The sequence below is a fragment of the Papaver somniferum genome, chromosome 5, assembly GCF_003573695.1.
Source record: "Papaver somniferum cultivar HN1 chromosome 5, ASM357369v1, whole genome shotgun sequence".
Classification (NCBI taxonomy): domain Eukaryota; kingdom Viridiplantae; phylum Streptophyta; class Magnoliopsida; order Ranunculales; family Papaveraceae; genus Papaver; species Papaver somniferum.
This window is the reverse complement of record NC_039362.1, coordinates 209,578,086-209,604,537: the sequence shown is the minus strand read 5'-3', so window position 1 is coordinate 209,604,537 and position 26,452 is coordinate 209,578,086. Positions and strand designations below refer to the sequence as shown.

Below are 26,452 nucleotides of genomic sequence, written 5' to 3'. Positions count from 1 at the left end.
TATATAACATTCCCGACTATAAAGTTGTTATCTTTACTTACTCGTGGTTTCTGGATTAGAGTTATTCCATTTTTTAAACCCATTTCTCCAACAAAAAGTATGATCATACATCGATATAATGTAGGAAAAATATGTGTAAGAGATGTTGTGTTTCTTAAGAACCATACAGAAACCTCAAACTGGAATATATATATATATATATATGAAAGGACTATGTTGGATGCGTGCTAAAGATCAAGAAATCTTTTAATGGCATTGATGGTAATTAGCTGTGTCATAAATATTTTTTTGCTTTACATTCAATTCTTGTTTTTTGTGTTTTCCTAGGTGCACATACTTCAAAACTCATTTCAAAATTGTGGAAAGTCCTATACGACACATATTGATTTCCTAAACAAAAAATAACAATAGTTGAATGGATTGATCCTGAAAAAATTATTAGGTTATTAAGAAAACCAATAAAATTGTTACTATTTAAAGCCACACTAAATCCATTCGAGTCTTCCCAATCTCCTGTAAAACCAATAAAATTGATATAATTAGAAGAGTCAATTTAGCTACCAATCTAGAAAATAATCCTCGAGCACCGAATACTGAAATATAGCACATGGATATATGCAAATAGAGAATTCAATATCAAAAACAAAAAATTGCATTGCTTAAAACGCTTAAGCAACTCAATTGAAAAGTGAAAGGAAAAAAACCAGTGAAGTTTATCAATAATTTTACTTTCTTCTCGACTAAGAAATAAGAGAAACTACGAAAAGAAAATATGCAACACTGTGAAACACCGACCTACTTTAATGTGAATTCCTATTCAGCGATGTCAGATACCCTAGCTAGATATCCGTGCATATGTGTACACGCGCGTTCATTTGTAAACATCAACCAATTGCCAAATTATAGTGTGTAACCAGAATAATCTTTTAAGTGTTTCTCTACGTCTCTAAGAAGATGGAACCAAAATGATATTCCTAATAAAGTTTAAGCATGATAGAAAGGAAAATTGGTACTTAAGAAATTCTCACCTTTCTATACCAAAAAGTTCTAAATATATTGCAACCCAAAATCTAGCGCCCCGCGATAGCCAAATTTCCATAATCTGGCAAATGAATAAAATACAAACACCCCTCAATTTTTAACAATGAGATTATTGCAATCAATCAGCCTATCTTTGGAAATGTGTACTTTCATTTAAATACACAACGAAGGAAATTCAATAAAATGATCGAACTTCTAAAATTCATACATAAAAATACTTTTTCTTACAAACTATATAACATTCCCGAATATAAATTTGTTATCTTTACTTACTCGTGGTTCCTGGATTAGAGTTATTCCATTTTTTAAACCCATCTCTCCAACAAAAAGGATGATCATACTTCGATATAATGTGGGATAAATATTTGTAAGAGATGTTGTGTTTCTTAAGAACCATACAGAAACCTCAAACTGAAATATATATATGAAAGGACTATGTTGGATGTGTGCTAAAGATCACGAAATCTTTTAATGGCATTGATGGTAATTAGTTGTGTCATAAATCTATTTTTGCTTTGCATTCCATTCTTGTTTTTTTTGTTTTCCTAGGTGCACATACTTCAAAACTCATTTCAAAATTGTGGAAAGGACTATATGACACATATTGATTCCTAAACAAAAGGTAACAATAATTGAATGGATTGATCCTGAAAAAATTATTAGGTTATCAAGAAAACCAATAAAATTGACTATTTAGAGCCACACTAAATCCATTCGAGTCTTCCCAATCCCCTGTAAAACCAATAAAATTGATATAATTAGAAGAGTCAACTTAGCTATCAATCTAGAAAACAATCCTGGAGCACCGAATACTGAAATATAGCACATGGATATATGCAAATAGAGAATTCAATATCGAAAACAAAAAATTGCATTGCTTAAAATGCTTAAGCAACTAAATTGAAAAGTGAAAGAAAAAACCCAGTGAAGTTTATCTACAATTTTACTTTCTTCTCGACTAATCAATAACAACAACTACGAAAAGAAAATATGCAACACTGTGAAACACCGACCTACTTTAATGTGAATTCCTATTCAACGATGTCAGATACCCTAGCTAGATATCCGTGCTTATGTGTACATGCGCGATCATTTGTAAACATCAACCAATTGCCAAATTATAGTGTGTAACCAGAATAATCTTTTAAATGTTTCTCTACGTCTCTAAGAATATGAAACCAAAATGATATTCCTAATAAAGTTTAAGCATGATAGAAAGGAAAATTGGTACTTAAGAAATTCTCACCTTTCTAGACCAAAAAGTTCTAAATATATTGCAACCCAAAATCTAGCGTCCTGCGATAGCCAAATTTCCATAATTTGGCAAATGAAAAAAAATACAAACACCCCTCAATTTTAACAATGAGATTATTGTAATCAATCAACCTATCTTTGGAAATGTGTAATTTCATTTAAATACACAACAAATGAAATTCAATAAAATGATCGAACTTCTAAAATTCATACATAAAAATACCTTTTCTTACAAACTATATAACATTCCCGACTATAAATTTGTTATCTTTACTTACTCGTGGTTCCTGGATTAGAGTTATTCCATTTTTTAAACCCATCTCTCCAACAAAAAGTATGATCATACTTCGATATAATGTAGGAGAAATATGTGTAAGAGATGTTGTGTTTCTTAAGAACCATACAGAAACCTCAAACTGAAATATAAATATGAAAGGACTATGTTGGATGCGTGCTAAAGATCAAGAAATCTTTTAATGGCATTGATGGTAATTAGTTGTGTCATAAATCTTTTTTTGCTTTACATTCCACTCTTGTTTTTGTGTTTTCCTAGGTGCACATACTTCAAAACTCATTTCAAAATTGTGGAAAGGCCTATACGACACATATTGATTCCTAAACAAAAGGTAACAATAATTGAATGGATTGATCCTGAAAAAATTATTAGGTTATCAAGAAAACCAATAAAATTGTTACTATTTAGAGCCACACTAAATCCATTCGAGTCTTCCCAATCCCCTGTAAAACCAATAAAATTGATATAATTGGAAGAGTCAACTTAGTTATCAATCTAGAAAACAATCCTGGAGAACCGAATACTGAAATATAGCACATGGATATATGCAAATAGAGAATTCAATATCGAAAACAAAAAATTGCATTGTTTAAAACGCTTAAGCAACTAAATTGAAAAGTGAAAGAAAAAAAAACAGTGAATTTTATCTACAATTTTACTTTCTTCTCGACTAAGCAATAAGAGCAAATACGAAAGAAAATATGCAAAACTGTGAAACACCGACCTACTTTAATGCGAATTCCTATTCAGCGATGTCAGATACCCTAGATAGATATCCGTGCATATGTGTACATGCGCGATCATTTTGTAAACATCAACCAATTGCCAAATTATAGTGTGTAACCAAAATAATCTTTTAAGTATTTCTCTACGTCTCTATGAAGATGAAACCAAAATGATATTCCCAATAAAGTTTAAGCATGATAGAAAGGAAAATTGGTACTTAAGAAATTCTCACCTTTCTAGACCAAAAAGTTCTAAATATATTGCAACCCAAAATCTAGAGCCCTGCGATAGCCAAATTTCCATAATCTGGCAAATGAAAAAATACAAACACCCCTCAATTTTTAACAATGAGATTATTGTAATCAATCATCCTATCTTTGGAAATGTGTACTTTCAATTAAATACACAACAAATGAAATTCAATAAAATGATTGAACTTCTGAAATTCATACATGGTGCAATGTAAAAAGAAAGTATTTTCTTAAAAATTGTTATCTCAGAGTAGTTTGATTGGTCAGAGATATATGTTTAGGTGGAAGAAGATTGAAAGAACATAGATAGACGATTGAGCATAAATATGTTTTTGGAGTTTTTCTCTCTCTCGTTTCCAATTTTATTTCCGATTTTTGTTTATTCAAAATTGGGAATGAGATTTTGTGTGCGAGAAAGAGAATCAATTGTTCAGTTTTACGGGAAGATAAGTTTGTTATTTTTAGCCGACCAAATTTTCTCCATTTTGATTTTGACTTTTGAGATGGGAAGAGGAAAATATCTAATGTATTATTTCTCAATTAAAGCATTTATTCATCGAATCGACCACAAAACCGCTCTTTATCTTGCCTAACTTAATCACGCTTCATTTTGTAATGCATAACAAAAAATAGGGAGAAAAAATGACCTAGCTAAGGTATTATTTGTGCCATAACGGCACAACTTAATAATAAGTAATTTTTTGTGACTTAATTTTGCCGCTCATCTATAGCTATTATATAACGTGAAACTCCAATATTTTTTTTAATATTCATGTATTTTAACCAAGATTATTTTATTATTAGAACGATCAACCACATTTTTAACTTTATAAAGTTACCCATTTTGTAGAAAATGTAACTAACATAATCTACTACCACAAACCACATGCTACCACCCTTTTCCCCACCACCAGCTACGCCCACCTCTCGTAGGCTGTTGGGATTACTTTTAATTTTAATCACCAACGTCATGTATAAAATTTAGATTGAACATGATTAAGTCGTCAATTAATTTATTCCATTATATTTTTTTTTTGGTATATCCTATTTTATATTTTAATCAATTTTATTTTAACAGTATAAAAAAAGATTTATATGATCGGGTAATAAAGATAGCAAGGATACTATTTGAGTGATCCAATGGTCATGATTGTTTGTTAATATCCTTGAAATTTTTGGTATCTGTCTTAGTCAATCGCGCTAAAAACAAACGATTACATCTTTCACAATACAATGTTATCCATGTTGTAAAAACACATAACTAATATCGTCAACTACTACTCACCCATATCCACCACCATAAAACCAATCATTGCTACCATTTCATCCACCAACACAAATGTTACCTCCGGCACCGCTCAACCACATCCATCACTCACTGACACCCGCCATCATTTCTACCACCCTACTTATTCCACTACCACAAATAATGTTTATTGATATATATATATATATATATATTATTAATAAAATATGTATTTATTAGAATAATTAAGGGAAGTAGAAAATTAATAAACAAATCATTATGAACAATTAATGAGACAACATCAATTAGTAAAACAATATGTATTTATTAGATTAATTAAGAGAAATAAAAAAAATAATAAACCACTCATTATGAGCAATTAATGAGACAACACCAATTAATAAAACATTTATACTACATTAATATTAAAGTTGAACAAACCACAACTGTTGATTAATCTTTTCCGTAGATAAATCTGGACCACCACTTACACAGGCTAAGTAAGCCAAACTGTGCTTTACACTCTTGACTAGCCCTTAACATGTGCCGTAACAGCACGAACCATGATGTTGGTTCATTTTTAGTATATCGTATAATTTGTGTCCCGAATACTTATCAACTCCTTATGATTTAATATGGGGTTGTCATAAAAATAGTCGGGATTTTCCTCTCTTTTTTTCTTGTTCTTTTCCTTTAATATTTTACCGCCGGATATTTGCTCAAACGAAAGAAATATAATCTTAACTCCCAGACACTTTTTTATTTAGGTTCATTGCTTATAATGAGATAATGCTCTACATAAACATGGAAGTTTAAATATTTTTTGGAAATATGTCGTCAGCGGCGCTCATCTCAGTGAAATCAATATCGTCCATAAAAGTCTCCCCATGCTCCTATTTCGCTCCAGCTGACTCATCTATCATGGTCATGTTGTCGACCCTCCAAATAGGCATAGAATGATATATTTTTCATCAAACGGATGATACAAACTCTCCAATGTGACATGATTTTCCTGTAATTTTTCAACACCCATTAGATGATAGTGTTTAAAATGTGTACCAATTACCTTTTCGAAGGGATTGTATATATGCAAACCTCTGCTATTAAATCTTAAACAAAGTATTGTGCTCAGAAGTTCGTCTTAACGAAGGCTTTGGTAACTTCAAAATTCTTGGACATTTTGTCACTTCCATATGTTCCTACCTTCACTTGGAATACAATCTGGCCACACATTACCTCATAAAGAACCTTGAACACATATTGTACTCCCTAATCCTATTTCAAATTTATAGGTTGTCAATAGATCCTTTACCAAAAGTTGACATCTTCTACGTTGAATATTTATTAAAAAAATTATGGTATTGTGGATCGTTGCTTCCTAAGATTGTAGTTTTCAAAATTGGCCTCTTCTAGTCCCACGACTTTCTAAGTTTATATATCATGTTTGTTTTTAACATTTTAGTTAGCCATATTATGTTTGTTACTAACTTTAAACTTGATGTCATCTTCTACTGTGAACTTTATATGTGATTTCAGAATCGAAATAGTTATACCTCTTTCATTCGTATCAACTAATCCGTTGTATATCCCAACAATTCTTCTACAACATTTTCTTTCTTTTGCCGTTTCCGGACCATCGGTAGCCATTATTATCAAACGCAATCTGTCTAATTTTTGTTGATATTATGTATTTGCAATGTTCATTTTTCTTAAATAAATAGATTGTGGAAAAACTAAAAGAAAAAAAAGAACATAAGTATTACATCGGGTCTAAGTTACTATATCAAAAATACTCCGGACACTGCTTCTGGTGCCTTGTTTCCTCAAATTCATCATTGCATTCTAGACAGTACATGCAACACCAATCATTTGCGAAGTGAGCTATTTGCGCAAATGTGGTCAATGTATCCCTTACCTGTAATAATAATAACAACACGTCAATTTTTTTCAAGATGTCCAATTGTAAATGGTATGAATCTAATAGATTTGAATTGTACCTCAATCTAAGATATAACATTGTTCTCACATAACATAGCAATTGAGGAAGGACAAATCTTGACCACTCTTTACATAGACAGAGTTAGGGAAGGACAAATCTTGACCATTCTTTACATAGACAGAGTTAGCCAAACTATGTTTTGAAATTGTCTTATGTGGAAATTGTTATTAATCCATATTTTAGTCGGATCCTATCGAAGCCGATCTAATTAGTCCTATAGAAAGTTAAATTTAAATTTTTGACCTTATTTCTTGACCAAATTATTGAAGTATTCTCAGTCATGTTCTGCTTTGTGTGATCTACCCATCTGTATCTACTCTACATTCTAACCCAGAGAATGAAACCTATACATATTGATCTGTAATTTGATATTGTTGATTTGTAATCAAGAGGTCGCATGATTTGAGAATGTAAAATATAAAAATTATTCTATAAACATCGGAGGCGAAATTTAGATTTATGATTTAGAGTTTTTAATGATGATTTTGATGAACAAACATAATTTTCAAACAAATATTTTAGAATGCAAATACATTTTCCCGGTCAATAATGTTTTATATCGGGAATTGAGTGAAAGTTGTTGTCTTTGTAGATAGTTGTCGCGAAACAACTCGACATTGATGGTCTTTCAGGAAAAAAATGTAATAGTACTTGAGAGAGCGATAATGTTCTCTTACACGGGTACACCAATTGCCTTTATATAATACGGATACCGTTTCGGTGATTCAACAGTCATGATCATATTGTCTTATACGTTCCGGTATCATCCTCAAAATATTTTATTTTTGTCCTTATCAATGGTGCTAAAAACAACCAATTACATCTTTCACAATACAATGTTGCATGTTTTGTGAAGATTTTTTTTTTACCCGGTCAATAAAACTCACTAAAAAGCAAAAACTATTATTATCCACTACTATTACCAACACCCACCACCATAAAAACCATCCACCACCACTATTTGTTCCACCAATTGTTACCGCCTCCACCATTCACAAACACCCGCCACCGTTTATACTAAACCTACTTCCACTACCACCGTTAGAATTAATATAGCTTTTAATACAATTATTTATTAATAAAATTATGTATTTATGTTAGATTATTAAAGGGACATTTATAATAGAAATTTAATTAATCATTATGAACAATCAATGAGACACTAATTAATCAAATATTTAAAATGGTTAAGTTAAACAAACTCCAGCGATAAATTTATCTTTGCCAAGGACAAATCCTGACCACTCTTTACATAGACAAATTGATAATAAATAATTTCATATGTTCTAATCTTGATTCATGTCGTTCGTTTATTTATTACATAACATGGCAATTGATTGCACCAATTTTTTATGGACATGTGTTTTATCGTGTTTATTTTAACATTAGAATGATCAACTACGTTTTATACTTTATAATATAACGTCACATATTTTGTGGCGTTACGAAATTAGCATAATATGTTTTTGTTCACCAATACCCGACACCACCATAAAATCATATGAATCCATTTTCTATCCACCACCACCTAGTGGCAGAGCCAAGAGTTGACTAACCTGTCTCTAACCCCTTAAATTTTTAATAACTACATAAATTTTTTAGTTTATTTTATAAATAGTACTTTGTCCATATATATTTATGGTTTAGTCCACCAAAGTTTACATGTTTTTTTTAAAGTAGGCCTCCTTAATGTCAATTTTTGACTCCACCACTGCCACCATCACTGCCGCCCACCTCATGTAGGTTGTTGGACACAATTCTAATTTTCAATCACAAATGCCATGTATGAGGTTTAGATTGAACACAATGTCGTCAATTGATTAGTTTCATTATTTTATTTTTCCGTGTATATATTCTTTTTTGTATTGCAATCAATTTTATTTTAACATTAAAAATCATGATTTATACGATATAGTACCAAAGATAACATGGGTACCATTTGGGTGATCCAACCACGATCATGAAAATATTATCTTGTATGATATCATCCCTGAAATATATGGTACCTTCCTTTATCAAAAGTGTTAAAAACAACCAACCACATCTTCCACACTACGATGTTGTAACGACAACATAAAATTAATATTGTCCATTACTACTCACCATCACTCACTGTCACTATTTCTTCCACCACAAACCAGGGGCGGAGCCAGGATTTTGAGGAAAGAGGGAGAAAACACTATTGGAAAGTTGGATACATGTGAAAAATGGACTTTGTATCCCATTTTATGATAAAAGAACAAAATAAATATAATTGTGCTTGGCGCCGCCCTTAACCACCACTAATCTTCCGGCTTCCACCTCTTCTACTACTATTGTCTCCCAAAATGTCTATTGATATTATTTATCAAAATTACTTATTAATAGAAATAAATATTATAATTAATTAAGAAAATATTTATAATTAAAAAATGATTAGTCATTTATTATGAGCAATTAGTGAAACACTAATTAATAAAACACTTTACAATGAATAGATTATTTATTATGTGCAATTAGTGAAACACTAATTAATAAATCAATTATGATATTTAAGTTGAACAAACCACCACCGTTGATTTATCTTTTCTATTAATTCAACCAAGGTGGAACACTGGTTAGAGGTCATTCTTATGACACAATAGGTCATGAGTTCGAACCTCCCCGTTATAATTTTTGAAAATCCATATCTTGACATGAGAGTTCATTTTTCATTCATAATATTGGAATTAATACCATGCATGGGGTGGTCAGGAGAACCACATCCCTTGATTTATCTTTATCTGGACAAATCCTGACCACCACTAACACAGGCAAACTTAGCCATGATGTGTGTTTGTATTAATGACTAGGATATGACCCGTGCCGTAACGGCACGGGACTATGAGTTGTTTTTGGTGTTAGGTTATATATGACCTATGTTTAAATTGATTGTCATTTTGTGCTAAAAATAAATTTAGTGAAATTTATTTTCGAAATTTTGAAAAATTGAATCAGAGTTGAGAACTCTTATTTCGTATCCCTAAAAAGTATTATATTTGCATTAATTCTTGGAACCGCTGACTGTTTTCATAAACAAATATTGATTGTGTTCTTGTATCAATGTATAATTGGCCTGGTTACACATTTGTAATACTCGAACCTGTGGTAAAGAAATTAATCCGTTGGTTAGTATAATTTACACCAGTCATTTTACGACCATTAAACATGTCATTTGCATCTAAAAAACACCCAGCAAAAAATACACAAAAAATAAATAAATATAAAAATGTAAAACATTGAATCCCACGTCATTCCCTTGGATATTAGTAATGTGAAGCGAATTGAATCTTTCTTAGCTGTGAGAAGTGATGCGCGTGATGAAATTGCGTACATCATATGTCCAGTATGCTTTTCCTTGCAAATTAATAACACAAATTTATTCTTACTAAATAGTGAAATACTCGCATTAAATAAAGTGGTAGATCTATATAGAAGAAATCTCCCCTTTTAATACATGAATCGATAAATGATACATGTGTAGGAGAGTCGTTCTTTGTCAGCATATGCGTTTGAGACCTAAAAGTGAATAAGAGACTTAGTCTAAATACAAATGGTATGAAAAGTTACAAATGTAACTGATATTACAACAAGATATCAGACCCAAGAGTACATAACAGACCTGAAAAAATTATAATTTTATAATTGCTAGCACAAAATGAACATGACATTACAACTGAATATTAAAATATTCCTGAATCGACTTCTAATAAATGAAAGATATTTATAAAAGTTTGGCTATCTAAGTACTAAATGATATGCTTAGAATAAAATATAGGCACGTGACAGATCAAGTATTAGTCATGGTATCTTTAGATGCAAGATACAGATTGGTTCTTATGCACTAAGATCTCTTAAACCAAAATAGTCTTTAGAAAACTCGACAATTTTTTCATGGCAATCACATATGTGCATATGAACCACATCTTCTAGAAAAAATTAAACTTGTACCTTTCTGGAATACCAAAAAAAATTCATCTGCGTCAATGATAAAATACATGAAATGGAAATTTGTGTAGCCCAAACATATAGGTATAATGACGCATCCCACAAAAAGACATTTTGCATCACTGCATTGCTCCCTAAGCCGCTTTCTTCATTGATTAAAAACAATCTCCAGAAATTAGAAGATGGTCTGCTAACCATTTTTTGATGTCAACTGCATACAACCATTATTTGACTATGCATGAAGAATTTAAGATACACATATACTCACTTTGTAAACCATCAAAAGGTTATAAATATGAAGTGATGTAATTTCAAGGTGATCACATGATACAAAGAATCAGAAGAATAACAAATATAATCAAGAAACTTTATTCCATTTGATACCAAAATTTACACGAATCTAATCCAACTAAGAGTTTGAACTATCCAACAACATTAGCAATAACAATGAAACCATCATTTTCAATCAATGCCATCAACAACCCCGTTTAATAACGTCTTTTCCACTTCAATGCGAAATAAGAAAAAAAAAACTAAGCAGTTGGACTATAGTCGAAGAGTATACCTTTTTTCTTCTTCTGATCTTCCCGAAAATATACTTTTTTTCTTCTATATTATAAGGGACAATGGTGTTTTTCTATATGGACGGTTATCTACATTTGGGACACATAAAGGACGGCCAAGATTTAAGTTTTTCAATCTACATTTTTATCATATAAAGAAGGTTTGAGATGAGCCCCAGGTTTAAGATTTTCAATCTACATTTTTAGCATACAAAGAGTGATCTAGATTGTGCCAACTATTTAATAATAAGTTTTTGAATTTTCTCTCCACTCTCTTAATGTCATTTATTTGGGAGTTACTTTTCCCATTTAATGTAAATCCATTTTTTTTATTCTAAATTAAAGTCCCTTTTAACTTAATCCCTTTAATAATCAAAATCTACATTTTTAGCATATAAAGAATGGTGGTGCCTCATGCCTAATTTTTTTGGTCATATATGCAATTTGATTTCTTTTTGTTTCTATTCATTAATATTGTATTTTGTGATCTAGATTTTATTTCTTCCTTTGCAGTTAAAAGATGTTCAAATATGAGGTTTCCTAATACCCATATCATTTAATCTATATTATAAGGGACAGTGGTATTTTATTCATTGGAAGGTCATCCACATTTCAAATATAAAAGAACGGTATAGAGTCATTATACGTATGACTATCTTCATTTTGACCTCATAAAGGACTGTCCAAATTTAGCTACTAATAATTCTTTATTTTGACCTATCAACTTCCCCTTCAACTGCATACAACCATTATTTGACTATGCATAAAGAATTTAAGATACACAAATACTCACTTTGTAAACCATCAAAAGGTTATAAATATAATCAAGAAACTTTATTCCATTTGATACCAAAATTTACACTAATCTAATCCAACTAAGAGTTTGAACTATCCAACAACATTATCAATAACAATGAAACCATCATTTTCTTCGTCATTCATTTTCACTCCATGTAAATCCTCTATTTTTGGCCTGAAAAAAGTCGAAGTCTAATTGGACAATTTCTTGTTTGTAGAAAATAAAAAATAGAAACAAAGAGAAATTAAATGGTATGGTATTAAAAAAACACTAACATAAGAATAAAAATGAACAAATGGCAATCATATCTGATCAGTATCATTTGACTGCAAATGAAATAAAAAAAATTAAGATAACAAATATAATATTAATGCAAAGAAACAAAGAGAAATCAAACTTCATGAATTCATTGATGTTAAACAAAAAATTAAAGGGAAAAGCTAACAACAATTATCTCAATCAACCAAAACAATAGTGAATCATACCTTAAGAATAGAGTTATGCAAAGGATAAACATGTGTCAAAGGAATCTGATTTTAAAAGGGATTAAGTTAAGAGCTAAGTTAAGGGCATTTAAATTAGAATAAAAGAAAAGATTTGACATTAAACGGGAGGAATAATTCCCAAATAAATGAGTGACCAATGCACATTAAAAGTGTATATTCATTATCTTAGGTAAAATTAATAATCTAGACCCTTATTTATAATCCTAAAATATAGATTGAAAATCTTAAATATGTTGCCCAATCTGGAACATTCTTTATATGCCAAAGGGCAGTGGTGTTTTATTCATTGAAAGGTCATCCACATTTCAAGTATATAAAGAACGGTCCAAATAGAGTCATTATATGTATGACTATCTTCATTTTGACCTCATAAAGGACAGTCCAGATTGAGCTACTAATAATTCTTCATTTTGACCTATCAACTTCCCCTTCAACTGCATACAACCATTATTTGACTATGCATGAAGAATTTAAGATACACAAATACTCACTTTGTAAACCATCAAAAGGTTATAAATATAATCAAGAAACTTTATTCCATTTGATACCAAAATTTACACGAATCTAATCCAACTAAGAGTTTGAACTATCCAACAACATTAGCAATAACAATGAAACCATCATTTTCTTCGTCATTCATTTTCACTCCATGTAAATCCTCTGTTTTTGGCCTGAAAAAGTCAAAGTTTAATTGGACAATTTCTTGTTTGTAGAAAATAAAAAATAGAAACAAAGAGAAATTAAATGGTATGGTATTAAAAAAACACTAACATAAGAATAAAAATGAACAAATGGCAATCATATCTGATCAGTATCATTTGACTGCAAATGAAAAAAAAATTAAGATAACAAATACAATATTAATGCAAAGAAACAAAGAGAAATCAAACTTCATGAATTCATTGATGTTAAACAAAAAATTAAAGGGAAAAACAAACAACAATTATCTCAATCAACCAAAACAATAGTGAATCATACCTTGAGAATAGAGTTATGCAAAGGATAAACATGTGTCAAAGGAATCTGATTTTAAAAGGGATTAAGTTAAGAGCTAAGTTAAGGGCATTTAAATTAGAATAAAAGAAAAGATTTGACATTAAACGGGAGGAATAATTCCCAAATAAATGAGTGACCAATGCACATTAAAAGTGTATATTCATTATCTTAGGTAAAATTAATAATCTTGACCCTTATTTATAATCCTAAAATATAGATTGAAAATCTTAAATATGTTGCTCAATCTGGAACATTCTTTATATGCCAAAGGGACAGTGGTGTTTTATTCATTCAAAGGTCATCCACATTTTAAATATATAAAGAACGGTCCAGATAGAGTCATTATATGTATGACTATCTTCATTTTGACCTCATAAAGGACAGTCCAGATTGAGCTACTAATAATTCTTCATTTTGACCTATCAACTTCCCCTTCAACTGCATACAACCATTATTTGACTACGCATGAAGAGTTTAAGATACACAAATACTCACTTTGTAAACCATCAAAAGGTTATAAATATAATCAAGAAACTTTATTCCATTTGATACCAAAATTTACACGAATCTGATCCAACTAAGAGTTTGAACTATCCAATAACATTAGCAATAACAATGAAACCATCATTTTCTTCGTCATTCATTTTCACTCCATGTAAATCCTCTGTTTTTGGCCTGAAAAAGTCAAAGTCTAATTGGACAATTTCTTGTTTACATAAAATAAAAAATAGAAACAAAGAGAAATTAAATGGTATGTATTAAAAAACAACTAACATAAGAATAAAAATGAACAAATGGCAATCATATCTGATCAGTATCATTTGACTGTAAATGAAAAAATTAAATTAAGATAACAAATACAATATTAATGCAAAGAAACAAAGAGAAATCAAACTTCATGAATTCATTGATGTCAAACAAAAAATTAAAGGGAAAAGCTAACAACAATTATCTCAATCAACCAAAACAATAGTGAAGGATAAACATGTGACAAAGGAATCTGATTTTAAAAGGGATTAAGTTAAGAGCTAAGTTAAGGGCATTTAAATTAGAATAAAAGAAAAAGTTTGACATAAAAACGGGAGGAATAATTCCCAAGAGTGACCAATGCACATTAAAATTCTATATTCATTATCTTAGGTAAAATTAATAATCTAGACCCTTCTTTATAATACTAAAATATAGATTGAAAATCTTAAATATGTTGCTCAATGTGGAACATTCTTTATATGCCAAAGGGACAGTGGTGTTTTATTCATTGGAAGGTCATCCACATTTCAAATATATAAAGAACGGTCCAGATAGAGTCATTATATGTATGACTATCTTCATTTTGACCTCATAAGGGACAGTCCAGATTGAGCTACTAATAATTCTTCATTTTGACCTATCAACTTCCCCTTCAACTGCATACAACCATTATTTGACTATGCATGAAGAATTTAAGATACACAAATACTCACTTTGTAAACCATCAAAAGGTTATAAATATAATCAAGAAACTTTACTCCATTTGATACCAAAATTTACACGAATCTAATCCACCTAAGAGTTTGAACTATCCAACAACATTAGCAATAACAATGAAACCATCATTTTCTTCGTCATTCATTTTCACTCCATGTAAATCTTTTTTTTTTGGCCTGAAAAAGTCAAAGTCTAATTGGACAATTTCTTGTTTATAGAAAATAAAAAATAGAAACAAAGAGAAATTAAATGGTATGGTTTTAAAAAAACACTAACATAAGAATAAAATTGAACAGATGACAATCATATTTGATCAGTATCATTTGACTGCAAATGAAAAAAAAAATAAGATAACAAATACAATAATTAATGCAAAGAAACAAAGAGAAATCAAACTTCATGAATTCATTGATGTTAAACAAACAATTAAAGGGAAAAGCTAACAACAATTATCTTAATCAACCAAAACAATAGTGAATCATACCATGAGAATAGAGTTATGCGAAGGATAAACATGTGACAAAGGAATCTGATTTTAAAAGGGATTAAGTTAAGAGCTAATTTAAGGGCATTTAAATTAGAATAAAAGAAAAGGTTTGACATTAAACGGGAGGAATAATTCCCAAATAAACGAGTAACCAATGCACATTCATTATCTTAGGTAAAATTAATAATCTAGACCCTTCTTATAATCCCACTAAAATATAGATTGAAAATCTTAAATATGTTGCTCAATATGGAACATTCTTTATATGCCAAAGGGACAGTGGTGTTCTATTCACTGGAAGGTCATCCACATTTCAAATATATAAAGAACGGTCCAGATAGAGTCATTATATGTATGACTATCTTCATTTTGACCTCATAAAGGACAGTCCAGATTGAGCTACTAATAATTCTTCATTTTGACCTATCAACTTCCCCTTCAACTGCATACAACCATTATTTGACTATGCATGAAGAATTTAACATACACAAATACTCACTTTGTAAACCATCAAAAGGTTATAAATATAATCAATAAACTTTATTTCATTTGATACCAAAATTTACACGAATCTAATCCAACTAAGAGTTTGAACTATATAACAACATTAGCAATAACAATGAAACCATCATTTTCTTCGTCATTCATTTTCACTCCATGTAAATCCTCTATTTTTGGCCTGAAAAAGTCAAAGTCTAATTGGACAATTTCTTGTTTATAGAAAATAAAAAATAGAAACAAAGAAAATTAAATGATATGGTCTTAAAAAAACACTAACGTAAGAATAAAAATGAACAAATGGCAATCATATCTGATCAGTATCATTTGACTGCAAATGAAAATAAATAAATTAAGATAACAAATACAATAATTAATGCAAAGAAACAAAGAGAAATCCAACTTCATGAATTCATTGATGTTAAACAAAAAATTAAAGGGAAAAGCTAACAACAATTATCTCAATCAACCAAAACAATAGTGAATCATACCTTGAGAATAGAGTTATGCAAAGGATAAACATGTGACAAAGGAATCTGATTTTAAAAGGGATTAAGTTAAGAGCTAAGTTAAGGGAATTTAAATTAGAATAAAAGAAAAGGTTTGACATTAATCGGGAGGAATGATTCCCAAATAAATGAGTGACCAATGTATATTAAAATTCTATATACATTATCTTAGGTAAAATTAATAATCTAGACCCTTCTTTATAATCCTAAAATATAGATTGAAAATCTTAAATATGTTGCTCAATCTGGAACATTCTTTATATGACAAAGGGACAATGGTGTTTTATTCATTGGAAGGTCATCCACATTTCAAATATATGGTCGTCGTAAAAATTATGAGCATAGAACTGCAGATGGGCAGTTTAGGATTTGTCCCATAGTTTCTAGACACGATAAATTGATCTTTCATCCAATAAATAATAGCAAGAACTTCACATACCTTGAGAACAACATCCCCAGTAAGAGTTGGGACTTGAACTGTTCCACCAAGAATCCCATATAAAAGAAACAACCCAAATAAGAATCTGGTTAATATTCCTCATGCATGAACTAGAAACTCATTCTTACCTCTTAGAGCATTGCTCGGTCGAACTCGCATGCGTTGTTATATCAAGCATGTTTGTCAATGTTAGTGATCAAAACTATAAGTCTTGATTTCTAGTCTACTATAGCTAAGTCTCGGACTAGGATAAAAAGTGTAGTTGAGCTCAAGAACTCCATGGCGGATCATCATACAAGACGAAGAACTACTCAAGGAACTGGTGGAACTTCATCGATAAAAAGGTATGTGGATACTTGAACTTATCTATCACTCAAAAGTCTATCTACTCAATCTCCTATCTTGAGACAAAAGTCGTTTTGCTATATAGACTTTGATTATACACATTTGCTATTTCGATCCGAGTATATCTCGCATATTTATTTCTCGAAATATGTGTTGGTAAGCTTTTGCTTTAACCAAGTTCATTTTTACGTACTGAAGAAAGTCATATTATGTTTCAATAACTTTGAAAATTGCTTTGACGAAAAATGGTTTGTGAATAACAACTATATAACGTCCTCTAATAATGTTTCAATGATTGAAATGTGAGTTTATATTATATAACCAATATTGGATATAAGCATTGTTGTGGAAACACATATATGTATAAGACCTTATTCCTTGAACCGAAGTTTGCGAACTTTGTTGATCAAGAGAACCAGAACAAGAGACGTGAACTCAGTCCGCGAACTGGTGGAAGTTTTCGACCCGAGAAATCTGCTGGAGTTTGAGACCTCCTTCCGGGAACTTAAGTCCGCGAACCCTGTCCGCGAACTTGAGTTAGGTTATATCTAAAGACGATTATTTTTGAACTTATATGTATTTAAACTAAGCAATGCAATTTGCAAACCGTGGCTATAAAGTTCATGAACCGATTCGAGTGAATCAAATCGTTTTTGCTTCAATTGTCTCTTGTGTAGTTACATAAGATTTCCTTGCAATTGAAAAACTCTATAACTAGTTCATTTGAGTCATTTGAACTAGTTATGGTGAAGAAGAATATGGTTGATATTAAAGTGTTCATATGGATAATCACTTGGTTAATTATTGTTGAACCAACAAATGTACATGTTTGGGTACGGTTACACAAACCTTGAAACGTGCATTTCATTTGTGTGTAAAAAGATAGGTTTTCGATCTAACGGTTGAAAGATATTAGCTTGAATCTAATCAGGTTTTCATCTAACGGTGAATAGTGAATGCTTTGTTACCAAGCTAACATTGATTGCAAACCCTGATTTGAAAGTGTATATAAGGGAGAACTCTAGCAACTGGGAAACCTAATCCCCACACATTCTGTGTGATACTAGTTCTGCTAAGCTAGAGTCGATTCTCCTTTAACCTTTGGTTTCTTCTTAAAAACTAGGTTAACGACTTAAAGACTTCATTGGGATTGTGAAGCCATAAGGATACTACTTTCTCATAGTTGAATGATCTGATCTTGCTATTTCTATCGTACGAGTACAATCACAAAGATTGGCTTGAGATTGATATCTCCGATAGGAAAGATATAAAAGTAGTCACAAACATCTTCGTCTTATCGTTTGTGATTCCACAATATATTTTTCACCGCGTCGATTAAGATTATTGTGAGGTGATTGATAATTATAGGTTGTTCTTTGGGAATATAAGTCCGGGTTATCAATTGGTTCATGTTTACCTTGATTTATCAAAAGACGGAACAAAACTTGTAGGTATTTCTGTAGGAGACAGATTTATCTATTATCGTAGACTTTTCTGTGTGATACAGATTTGTTTATTTTTAGTCTTCGACTTTGGGTCGTAGAAACTCTTAGTTGTGGGTGAGACCAGCTAAGGGAATCAAGTGCGTAGTATCCTGCTGGGATTAGAGACGTAAGGAGCGCAACTTTACCTTGGATCAATGTGAGATTGATTAGGGTTCAACTACAGTCCATACCGAAGTTAGTTTGTAGTAGGCTAATGTCTGTAGCTGTTTAATACAGTGTGTGTTCAATCTGGACTAGGTCCCGGGGTTTTTCTGCATTTGCGGTTTCCTCGTTAACAAAATTCTGGTGTCTATGTTATTTCTATTCCACATTATATTGTTTATCTTTATAATTGAAATATCACAGGTTGTGCATTTGAATCAATCAATTGGAAATTGGACCTTTGGTTGTTGACTGAAAATGATTGATACTTGAACATTGGTCTTTGGTACCGTTCAAGTGTTTTCTCTTGTATTCAATTAGAATCTATTTGCTTGAGTAAGAATTAAATCGAGAAAGAGAGATATAACTCTTTGATATACTTTTTATAGATTGAGTCTTATTGATTCTCTTACAAGTATATCTGAGTTTGTCCATATAGATTGCTAAGCGAAATATTGGGTGTGGTTGTTGTACCCCCGCTTTTTCATTACCTACAATACAAATAATTTTTTTTTTTGTAATTTCACCGCTTACGTACAAGAAGCTGATTCAGCAAGTTCAGGTAACCCATAGAACCACACATAGAAACTCAAACCTCACCATCTCACCAGTAACTTAGAAATAAACTCATAGAAACAAAGTAAGAACATGTGCAAAGGTATGCGTGAATAAGCACCTCATGAAGAAAATGGGTATTGTTGCAGAATCGAGCAAGCTCAGTGTAATTTGAGGCAGTTAATCAATTGCAAAAATCAATTTAGAAATAAAATCAGATACGAATAGTTGATCAAGTGTAGTTCGATTTTGCTTTAGATAGATTCAAATGTTGCAATACTCGTTGGCACGATTTATGCAAGTTTTCATACAGGTTACCTTGGACACGATAAATCTGAAAAGTAAAACTAGTATTCGCCAATTAGAACTGAAGACCCATTATGATCATGTCCTAGAAGATGGTTAATGTGATGGACCGAAAAATTACGCCTTTGGCGCGTTGCCCCGTAGGCCATAACTCCCCCGGTGCGCCATGATGAGGCTACAATCCGGGCCTCAAAGATAGGCAAATGCACGAGCATTGACCTTCCAAGCATGCTCGAGGAGCATGATGCAGCTAACTTAGCTTCCACACCGTTACAACTTACCCTTGTCCGCAAAGGGTGTAAGGCCATAAGGCCAAGGCCAATGCATATTGCATGCATCATTGGCTTACCTCTACGTAGGGAATTCATCACTGAATTTCCTATCTAGATGAGCAACCGTCATACCGCCGAGTCTTGTCCAGGCGTGAGCCTTGGACTTTGGCATAGGCCGCACCAAGCTCTTGCCATTCCCTACCTTATCTCGTTTACCAACTATACGTAGCTTGATAGGAATTATGACCATCCACTTGCTCGCATGCAACTAATCCTCATCAAGCATGGCCGCAATCATCTGCATCGAGCTACCGAGCTTAGATGATATAAGGGTCCAACGTGCTGGACCGGCAATGCTGCAACTCATTGCGGCTATCTACGTACCCTTCCCCACTCTAAAGGGATCAAGCACAGACCGTAATTCATCCTCGAAGGGACAACAACTTAAACCAAACTCGTTTGCAAGGCCGTAGCCTAGCAAAAATGGTAATGGCCTGGTCCGTAGGCCATTCCGTCAAGATGCACAATGATTATGCATCATCGGGTCCACAACATGGCATAGTGATTCCGAAGCATCAAATTCCCTCTTCTCAAGGCTACGCAACTATAAATGAGCCTTAGGCATCATTTATACTTTTTCGGCTAAGCTATGAAGTTCACTTGGCACATAGTCCGCATATGCACCCTCAACCAAGTACCCCTCCCTATATATGTCTTAATGGAATTTCTACAAGTATGTTTTAGGGAGCAAAATGACATGCCTGCTTCACTGTTCATCGCAATGATTGCATGCAATGATTACGCAACACTCTTTTGGCCAGCATTCTCTGGACTGATGCACAATGATTGTGCACTACTCATTCTGCCAGCCCTCTATGTCCTGATGCACAATGATTGTGCGCAATGATTGCACTTCATCGTAATGATTGCGTTACTTCGTAACGATTGTGTTTATTCGCAATGATTGCTTTACTTCGCAATGATTGTGTTCATTCTCAATGATTGTTTTACTTCGCAATGATTGAGTTCATTTCCAATGATTGCTTTACTTCGCAATGATTAATTTGGCGCGTTGATCCGCAGGCCGTAACTCCCCCGGTACGCCATGATGAAGCTACCGATCCGGGCCTCAAATATAGGCAAATGCACGAGCATTGCCCTTGCAAGCATGCTCGAGGAGCATGATGCAGCTAACTTAACTTCCATACCGTTCCAACTTAACCTTGTTCGAAAGGGTGTAAGGCCATAAGGCCAATGCATATTGCATGCATCATTGGATTACCTCTACGTAGGGAATTCACCACTGAATTTCCTATCTAGCTGAGCAACCGTCATACCGCCGAGTCTTGTCCAGCCGTGAGCCTTGGAATTTGGCATAGGCCGCACCAAGATCTTGCCATTCCCTACATTATCTCGTTTACCAACTATACGTAGCTTGATAGGAAGTATGAGCATCCATTTGTTGGCATGCAACTAATCCTCATCAAGCATGGCCGCAATCATCTCTTGCATCGAGCTACCGAGCTTAGATGATATGAGGGGACAACGTGCAGGACCGGCAATGCTGCAACTCATTGCGACTGCATACGTACCCTTCCCTACTCTAAAGGGATAAAGCATAGACCGTAGTTCATCCTCGAAGGGACGGAAACTTAAACCAAACTCGTTTGCAAGGCCGTAGCCTAACAAAAATGGTAATGGCCTGGTCCGTCGGCCATTCCGTCAAGATGCACAATGATTATGCATCATCGAGTCCACAACATGGCATGGTGATGCCTAAGCATAAAATGCCCTCTTCGCAAGGCTACGCAACTATAAATGAGCCTTAGGCATCATTTATACTCTTCCATCTAAGCTATGAAACTCACTTGGCACATAGTTCGCATATGCACCCTCAACCAAGTACCGCTCCCTATATATGTCTTAATGGAATTTCTACAAGTATGTTTTAGGGAGAAAAATGACATTCCTGCTTCACTGTTCATCGCAATGATTGTGCATAATGATTGCGCAACACTCTTTTGGCTAGCCTCTCTGGCCTGATGCACAATGATTGTGCACTACTCGTTCTGCCAACCTTCTATGTCCTGATGCACAATGATTGTGCGCAATGATTACGCATAATGATTGCACTTCATCGTAATTATTGTGTTACGTCGTAATGATTGTGTTAATTCGCAATGATTTCTTTACTTCGCAATGATTGCGCAATACTCGTTTGGCCAGCCCTCTCTGGCCTGATGCACAATGATTGTGCGATATTAGCTATAGGCCAATAACTTTCATAATGCGCAATGATTACGATGCAATCTCAAGGCCACCTACCCAACAAGCCTAATGCACCATTTGATGCGAGATTTGTCTCTTGGCCAAATGCCACACATAATGCGCCATTTTGGCGCGGTATTGGCCTTAAGCCAATCTACCTCTTGCCAAACAACAGAAGATTTGAATGAAGCTTCATCTCAGGCCATGGCGATATTTTATCATGTGTCATGCTAAAAACACAGGGTGTTGCAGTTAATTAGCTAAAGCATCTAAACAAGGTATACATGACAGCGCATGCTAATACACAGTATACACATATGCAACTTTGTTATCTCCTAGAAGATACAGTATGCACACAACATCTGGAGTCCAACATCTAAGCAAGGTATACATGACAGAGCATAAATATTTTTATCTACCTAAATGGCGTAGGTGTTGATGGTGGCTTTTAGCTTAGGGTTAAAATCGTAAAACCTTGCATCTGATGTGACTTCACTCTGCAAGGAAACAGAGCCACTTGTGCTAACCTCTCCACTGGAAAATTTATTGAGTCGCTCAATATACTTACATGAAATTTATCCAGACTAGCGAATCCCAGATGTTCTGTAAATTTCGGCGCCTCGCATATATTCAGTTAATATAAGTTCCTCTGAATACCTTTTATGCTATGTTCCCCGGCTGAACTCTTAATGTTGATATGGCATGACGATTTTTGTTCACTCGCAGCAGAGTAGCACGAATCTCCAAGTATCAAGAATAAGATCTTTGCATAAGGTATTCAATCAGAAAAGCATGCTGCTCTCTTGTAACGAACTTAAAAGAACTCTGTGTCGACACATAGATTCAGTCAATCGTCCTGACTAACTTGCAAAAGTTAGAGTTTCGCGCCTCGCGCAATACACCAGACCTTGTTTGTTAAAATTAATTAAATCCGCCGCAGCGCACTGGAAGTGCGGCCACGCCCTAGCTTGCCGGCCCTACTTCCCATTGACCAATCAGGTCGCCCTAAAGGCGCCACACTCTCACCAGAAGTGTGGTCGCGCCTTATGTTTGGCCGGCCCCTTTTTGTGGCCAATCAGGTTGCTCTAAACTTTCCACCATACATTAAAGGCCAAACGCACCCTACCGCGGCAACTTCGTAACATGCCAACTTCGCAACATGCTACCTCGCAAACATGCCACTTCGTGGCAACCTGCCATAAATAGCCACCACACGACAATTCCTACTCCTATAGTCGTTTCCACACTATGGCCTAACCATGGTTCCTTTGGCATAGCCATGGCGCCATTTGCACAAAAGTAGCGTCATGCCGCAGCCGCACGCCACGTGCACTAATTAGGGTATTCGACAAGCCCTAATTTGAGAAAATTGCTACCAAAGCCAAATAACGTTCCCAGAACAACATGATTGGCATGATACAGGGCCAACGTTGCCACACCACATGTGAGTCCGACTCCACGATGCCTAGTCCATGCCAAGCCTTAATTCTTCCACAGAGAATTCTTCCACGACGCATTGGCCACGCTAAGCCCTAATTCTTCCACGAAGCCTTGGCCACGCCAAGCCCTAATTCTTCCACGACACCAAGACTTGGCCACGCCAAATCCTTCCAACGGCGCCAAGACTTGGACACGCCAAATCCTTCCAAGGACGCCAAGATTTGGCCACGCCAAGTCCCTCCAACAGCGCCAAGACTTGGCCACGCCAAATCCTTCCAGCAGCACCAAGTCCTTCCAACGGCGCCAAGACTTGGCCACGCCCAAATCCTCCCACGACTCCAAACCCTAACTTTGGTTGCGGAGCCAATTTTTAGCTTTGGCCATGCCGCAACATCACTGGCATACCACTATGCTGCGGCTACTAGCATTCCGCTATGCCTCCATGCCATGGCTACACCACTGGCATGCCATTAGCATGTGGATGACGCCACTTCACTATACAATAAGATGTGGCCATAATCAATGGACATCCTTCTTCATGAGATGAAATCTCAGCCATCCAAGTTCGCCACCGAACTGATGAGCTCGCGACAAGTTTTAGGCGACTAGCCAAGACGAGCCTAGCATTACATGCTATTTACTTGGGGCAAGCCTCTCAATTTTAACTTGCCACACATAGCAAAGTGCTATATGTTTTCCATGAAAACACTTGAGACATCAAAATATGTCACAAACTGGGGGATGCTCATCAGGGTATTGGTCTGGCGGTTTACAACGTGCGGCGTGCAATGCGCCCGTTACAAGAAAGTGTCATGAAGTAGGATAATTAGTGGTGGTGAAAAGTAACGGTGTAAAAAATTCATTTCCTTCATCATGGAAGAGTAATGACCGGCGGTTACACGAATTCACTTTCTTCATCATGGAAACATAACGTTTGGCAGTTACACGCTACTCTTTTCTTCCACCACTGAATCGTTTCCACTTCCTACGAGACCAGGTTACGTTTCACTATGACTTGTATAAATAGGTCTCACCTACAGAAGTTTTTGGTCGTCAACACACAGTATCTAGAAATCACCTGGTAGCTTTCCATCTGGCTCACCAGTTCTACTTTATGATACAAGTCAAAAAACATCCACACTTCCAGAATCAACTATTCTGGTCTCAACACATTCTTCTCTTCCCTCTCTAAGACCAACCCTTCTCCTTCACTTTGTAACCGAAGCAAGCCTGGAACGGCCATTTCTTGGTTTAGGCCAGGATTGTACAGATTGATATCTCGAATCAAAAGTACTCCCGTGCAGTACATTGTTTAGGGTTTAGATTCGTTTCTCACCCACACACCCAAAATTACCAAAATCAGGAGAAATAGTTTTCACCCTCAAATAGTAGGTTTCAGTACTTGAAGGTTCTAGCTTGTTTCATGGACCAGTGTGTTAGTAATGAAGGAGTCACTGGCAATGCCTCAGAAGCATCAGTTTGCGAATTAGTATAACGCAACACTGATGTTATGGTAAGATTGACTCTCGTGAATCGTGTGGAAGCTACGGTGTAGTAGTTTTTGGTCGGTTGGTCGAAGCTTACTAGAATAGAAACAAACTAGCCCACATGTATGTCAAAGGAATCATAATAGCTTTGAACAGAAACTGATAGGAATTGGTGAGAATTCAAATGCATACCTTTGAAAAACAAATCAGATAGGAACACCCGATAATGTGGTGTAAGGATATGATGGGTACTCAATCCATTCCACAAGGTCTTTTTCACCTGCAAAATTAAATTTTAGTATTTTATGATAGTGAATACCAGCATCCTAACATGTTTATCCGTCAAGGAGGCGACATTTAACTGAACTGCAATCACCACATCAAAAAGTAGAGAACCCTTACCAGTAACAATGATAGAAGATCAATTTCAAGAACCGATACCAAACTGGTGCAAGGAAACCCGTTACCTGAAAAAGAAAAGAGCAACTCCATATTATATGTCATGATTATACCAACCTTCTCCTTCTCCCTCTTCCTTTATCCGGTCTTGGGACCGGCAACTAGGGCTGCACAAAACCGAACCATAACCATGAACCGAAACCGATTGCCAACGGTATTGTCATGGTTTTCAGTTTCAAAAAACTGACAGTTTAGGTTTCGGTTAAGGTTTATACTAAAAACCGAACCGAAAACCGATGGTTTAACCGACAATTCGACACTGTAATATTTGAGTGAATAATAGGCGTTGATTGAGTTGTATTACTTTAACCCTAAGAAGCGTAAAAGTTTGAAAGACTGTCCTTAGTTTTCTTCTTCTGATCCTCCTCTTTCTCCTTCGAGCACCAGTGATACCACCACTCTAAAAGACTAAAACTAGTAACCTACTAGTCTACCACCACCTTATTTTCTTACGTTTTTGCTTCTTCTTCATCCTAGAATCAACTAATTAAGCACAAATAGACATGCATGATTTTAATCAGCACCTCCGGTAAGTGAAACTTTGATTTTTTAATGTTTTTCTTTGTTTATTTTTTGATTTCTTAACATTGGGTTTTGATTAAGTGGTGATGTCGACGGTTCTAAGGTTAAAT

At 34.2% G+C, this 26,452-nt stretch overlaps 1 long non-coding RNA gene across 1 annotated transcript; it reads right to left on the bottom strand.

The window, feature by feature from the left end:
• Positions 1–228: 228 nt before the first annotated feature.
• Positions 229–3,954, bottom strand: LOC113278531. The gene is made up of 2 exons (XR_003325554.1): positions 1,029–3,954; positions 229–513 (listed from the first exon to the last, which is right to left on the bottom strand). It is a non-coding gene; the product is annotated as an uncharacterized LOC113278531 (long non-coding RNA).
• Between the last annotated feature and the right edge of the window lie 22,498 nt (positions 3,955–26,452).